Genomic DNA, 5437 nt, shown 5'->3' with positions numbered 1-5437 from the left:
AGCTTTCAACTCAGCGTTAAAATCAAAAATACAATTATTCTGCGACTCGTACCAGGTCATAAACTCCTTTCTTTCCGTGGGCATCATGAATTCAATTCCGTATTGGTGCACATTGGGTATCGCACCAACATAATTCTGGTTCTCAACCGTATTGAAAAAATGTGGGAAATGACCTTTGGAACCCTCAAATCCCATGGCTTGTGGGAGTTTACTGAGCTTCATGGGAATAAAATTTAAAGAATCGATGAAACGAATGCCCAGGTCAATCAGTGTTACGCACATCAATTTACCACCTTGCGTGATCATTCGAACACGCAGCTTCTCACGAATCACTTCTCTCACGACAAAGTAACCGTCATAACGACCTGTGTTGTGAGCGATAAACATGTATTTTTCAAAGTCCGGCGTGGCAAAATAGCGTACAAAATCACGAACGCACGACTCACCCCCAAACTCCCAAGAAGCAAAGCCCTCTAAATCCGTCGCGTAAATATAATTAGGCACGTGATTCTCCGTCTCCTGCATACACTCAAAATCATAAAAAATGTACGCGTTGGTCTCGTCCTCAACGCGGTAGCGGCGTATGTAGCACTGATACTCGTCAAAGTTGTCAACGTATGAGTGACACGTACTACAGCGCAATCCACGGCATTCGTGTTCGTCCTCTCCTCTCTGCACGTAACGGTAACATTTGTCACAAAACCATTTCAATTTGCAAAAGGACGAATCGCCACATGCTAGCGCTCTATGCAATCTCGAGCACTCGTGCGATCGGAAGTAGATTCTGCAACAGCCGCAGCGGCCGTGCTCCGCCACAATATCAGAGCAGTCGTCTCTCTGACAGGACGGACAGAAATACTGACAGGAATGCTTGTTTTTATGATGGTATACACTACCACATTTACTACAGAAATATCTGGCGCCAATAAAAGCCTTCACATCTTTTATCCCATAATAATGGCTGTCGTGATGCAGGAGATAAAAAACTTTACCCGAACTCTCTTTACCGGTGTGAAAATAATGCCAGTCTCCATGACTATGGTACAAAACCTTAACAACAACATCCAGGTGTTTCTCAAATGCCTCGATATCGCTAAAACTCACCATCTGATCCGTGGACATGCCCAAAGCCGCATGCAATGACCTAGCGCTCGTCAACACCGCAGCGTCGGTAACTGATTCCGCAGACATGACCGCTATCAACGACGCGGCAAAACACAGATTATCATAATTTTTAAAGTTATACCGCCAACGCGCCTTCTTCTGAATGATGCGACTGTAAGTTATAGACCTCAAACATCTGCGAACACAGGAACCGCCCCGTCTGTTAGAGACTACGGTAATCACCAATTTCAAAGAGCCACCGGCTATACACTCCGTGTTAGATTGTAGAGCGTTTGCTACAGCCTCCAAGAAAACCTGGGCGCTGAATCCGTCTCTGGGCTGCTTAGTCGAGTACACAATGTTAAAACCACCATCCCCCTCCAAACGCAATTGTACAAAATCGCCGGACTCTACGCTCCCGAGGATTCGGTCCAATTCCCTCTGAATAGCGTCGTGGATCGCCTCCACCCCCTGTTCAAAAGAGCGCAACAAATGAAGATTCACAAACCTAAAATGTTGTATGTGTTCAAAAGCTGAATGGTTTCTAAGTTCGCGATGTCTTTCAAAAAGTGCTCTAAAAAGACCGGCTGTTCCAGCAGCTCCTCAGAGGCATCCAAAACGCTGCGAGGGTGATTCTCCACGCGGCGAGGGTGGTTGCTCTACCACAGCGGTCTCTGAGTGCGAATCCTGCTCAATCGGCTGGGTGTTTAAAGTGACGGGTTCTGGTGGGTTATCGCTGCACGAAGGCGAGTGGGCCATATTCTCGCTTTTTTTAAAGCGATCGTGCAGTGTCTCACTCGTCGAAGGGCTGCTTCTTCGCATTTTTCTAGCGGCCAGCGACCGCTTCGCACCAAAGTATTTTTTAACCGCAACCATTAATCGTTTAGAACGCGTAAAGAAATTTGATTTGTTTTTTAACCTCTTTACGCGTTTAGAGCTGCTACACATTTTTGAAGCGGCTTTATTCGTTAAATTCAATCCGCCGCCTGTCATAGTTAGTCATGAACTATGTGGATTTGTGCTCTCTAAGAAACAATCGATAGCATCACAAGCGCGCAAATATTCGTCTTTTAGAGCGCTTATGGCTTTTATTCTTTGTTTGTCTGGTGCGGATTCTATCAGGTTTTTACAGTGGCTCGTAAAATAATTTATTCGATTATACCCTCTGACCATCGAGATTGAGCGGGACATCATTAACCCTATTTCAGAGAGAGTAGTGTCCGGACGGCTGTTCCTGCCTCGGCCACTAGGAGGCGCCGTGGTTTCCCCATGGGTGGTGGTGACAGAGAAGGGGCTCCTGCGCAGGCATCTGGTTGGTGCAGGCTCCGCTCCTCTATCAGTCATGAAAGGGTTGGTGCATCACCATCTGGCCTGATCCTGGGGGCGGTCCAAATGACATCATCAGACTGTGAACCTGTGAGGGTGTTAAATATTAATAATCCGTTAATTTCTTATAAGACCCAGTTCTGTAGAATGCTTTAGCTTGCATGACATAGGCTATTTTTAAGCTTGGCTCATGGTAGAAAGACAGCTCCATATATGTAGAGACCACGTGCTTTAGGAGACGTATATAATTCATGGCTAACTGTAGAGGTCGCTCCTCTTCTTCCCTCACCATCATGAGAGACAGACGCAAGATGACATGACATAACAGCTGGTATATTACTTGACGGCGATGTGAGAAGCCGAACTGAGACACAGCAGCCATTTGCTATTCAGGATCTCGGAGAGAAGAAGAATACATGTTGCTTTTGCCATGTGGGATCTCAGAGCATGATCTAATGGACAATATCTCTTTCACTTATTTTTATTCACCTGTTTTTCTGTAATAACCTTTCTTTGATGGAAGAAATCAAATAAACCACTATATTTTTATCTGGTAACTAGTCCTGAGTATTTTATAGGATATGCATTATTTTACATTGGAGAGCCAGCCAGATCTGAATTTTTGTACTTTTTTGCGGATTTCCCTCAACTTGCCCACACGGGGGATTGGACTTTGCTAACGTCAAATCATATGTGCAAGTTATCGGGAATTCCACTACTTACAAGAATCACATAGAACCTAGAAGTAAGAAGTACCAGATAGATTGAGAAGTACTACAAGTGCCAAAGTGCCAGACGTGCTGAAACCAAGACAACAGGAACCCAGCGTTGTCCATCAAAGGAGCTGAGACATTTCAAGGTAAGATAAAATGGATGTCATTAATTGTCTTGCTAAGCAGAGTAAATTGAAATTTAAGTCTGTAGACAATTCTAATTCAGAAGTTTTATGGTTAAGTTTATATGCCGAGTGTGAACTCGAGAATCAGAGGTTAGATTCTAAGTTTTTCAATAGAGAAAGAGAGAGATTAAAAAATATTCTACAGATGGTAGATATATTTCATAGATCTGTGTCAGAGAAATCTAAAAATGATTGTGTAGAGGATAGTGATATTCCCGAGATTCACTGTAATGTGGAGAAACAGTTACAAGTAGTAGCAGCTATTGAAGGTGACCTTGCAGACGTGGAACAAGATGGAGAAGTAGGAGGAGACTTCAGAACTGACGTAGAGGACGTACAAGGGAAAGACGTACCACTAAAAATAGAAGACTCACAGGCCCAAATCCGAAGTAGCGTGAGGAAGAATTTGATAAAAATATGCCAAATAATTCCTGCTTATGACAACAAAATAGATGTTTGTAGAAACTCTGAGATTTATGAAAGTTGTACTGATAACTTTGATTTATCTAACGAGGAGAAGAATCAGTTGTTCAAAATGTGGATCCCTGTAAATTTTGCTAGGAGATTGTCTTTAAAGTTATCTGGTGAAACACATGAGAATTTAACTGATAAGGACAGATTAAAAATTCTCATTTTTTGTTCATCAAATGAAAATCATCCAGATATTGATATTCTTCAAAAATTAAGGATTGGTCGGAAGGAATGTATTTTTACGTTCATGTCCATATATGAACGTTTGTATAGAATGCTGAGTGAGAATGTCAAAACACCGTCCCTCATAAGGAGTTTTGTAAGCAAATTTTGGTTTCTAAATCCTGCATCTCGTGTTATTGCGTCACAAAAAGATTCTTTGTTTGAATGTGCGCAATCCCTTGATTTTGCCAGAAAACACGAGAATCGTGAGAGGAAAGTAAATTGTGCTAATTTTGTAAAGACAGGCAGAGTAAAATTTTATCAGAAGCCTGTATTAGCAAAGCCTTCTAAAATGAGATTTCCCCAAAATCAAATCTACGAAGAAAGAAAAAGAAAATCACATGTTTGTTATAAACCATATGGAATGATGCAAAAGAACACCGAAAAGACACAAATGGAATTAAGAAAAATGATGAGTTCTGATTTTCTTTCTGTAACAAAGATGGCCGAATTTAACAGACAGAAACAGGTGGTGAGTGACATCATGGCCTGTAAACTGAATACTCTGCTCCAAGAATCTATCAGCTTTAAAATGGCAAGAACCTTTCAGGATATTTTTTGCAGAGGAATAAGTATGGGTGTAGGAATTGGCTAGGAAAAAAGTAATATATATTGTGTAACAGTGTTATACAATTAGTGAGTTATATGTAATTATTTTATAGAGTATAATCCTGTAGTTTTATGGTTTGTGGATATATACATATTCATACAGTATATATAGAGTGTTTGTAGAAGTAGAAATAGTAGAACTGTATTTTTTAATGAAAATTAAAATCTACATCAGTAATAATATTTAGAATATGAATATGATATTAACCTTATTTTTTATGTTTCCTTAGAATTTTCATTTCAAAGCAGGACTTAATCGAGAAAAATTCTCTTCCAAGGATTTATGCCTTTATTTACACAGGAAGTTGCAATATTGCATGATTTTATATATCTAACCCTTAAAAGGAAATAACCAATTGCTTTTTAAAATGTTCTGGGTGTGTGCTTTTTTACTGCATGGTTTGAATGACAACCACAGCGGGGGAATTTGAACCTTGTTCTAATAATACAAGTATACCAGTATACTATGTCCCTGTTCCTTAGGAAAAGAATTTTAAAGGGGGTCTCAACTTTTGCAAAGCAATGGAATTTTTTTTCCAGGCCTAAATGTCAAGTATAGCTATACATATATATTTATGTCATGTGTATTTGGGGAATATTCAAAGAAATATTAAGAGACTAAATTGAAATAGTTTACAATGCATTGATAATTAGGATAATTTGGGTTAAAATACGTGTATTCATCACACCTTCGTATGTGAGGTATTTGGTTTAAACTTAATATGTGACACAGTCTGAGTGACAGTGACTGAGTGTATGAGCAGCTGCTGAGCGAGTAATGTGATACGTTTGTAAGACCTCAGGATT

This window comes from Dendrobates tinctorius, unplaced genomic scaffold (assembly GCF_039654945.1).
Source record: "Dendrobates tinctorius isolate UK_male_01 unplaced genomic scaffold, ASM3965494v1 ptg000151l, whole genome shotgun sequence".
Lineage (NCBI taxonomy): Eukaryota > Metazoa > Chordata > Amphibia > Anura > Dendrobatidae > Dendrobates > Dendrobates tinctorius.
The sequence above is the reverse complement of the archived record's forward strand: the minus strand, read 5'-3'. Positions refer to the sequence as shown.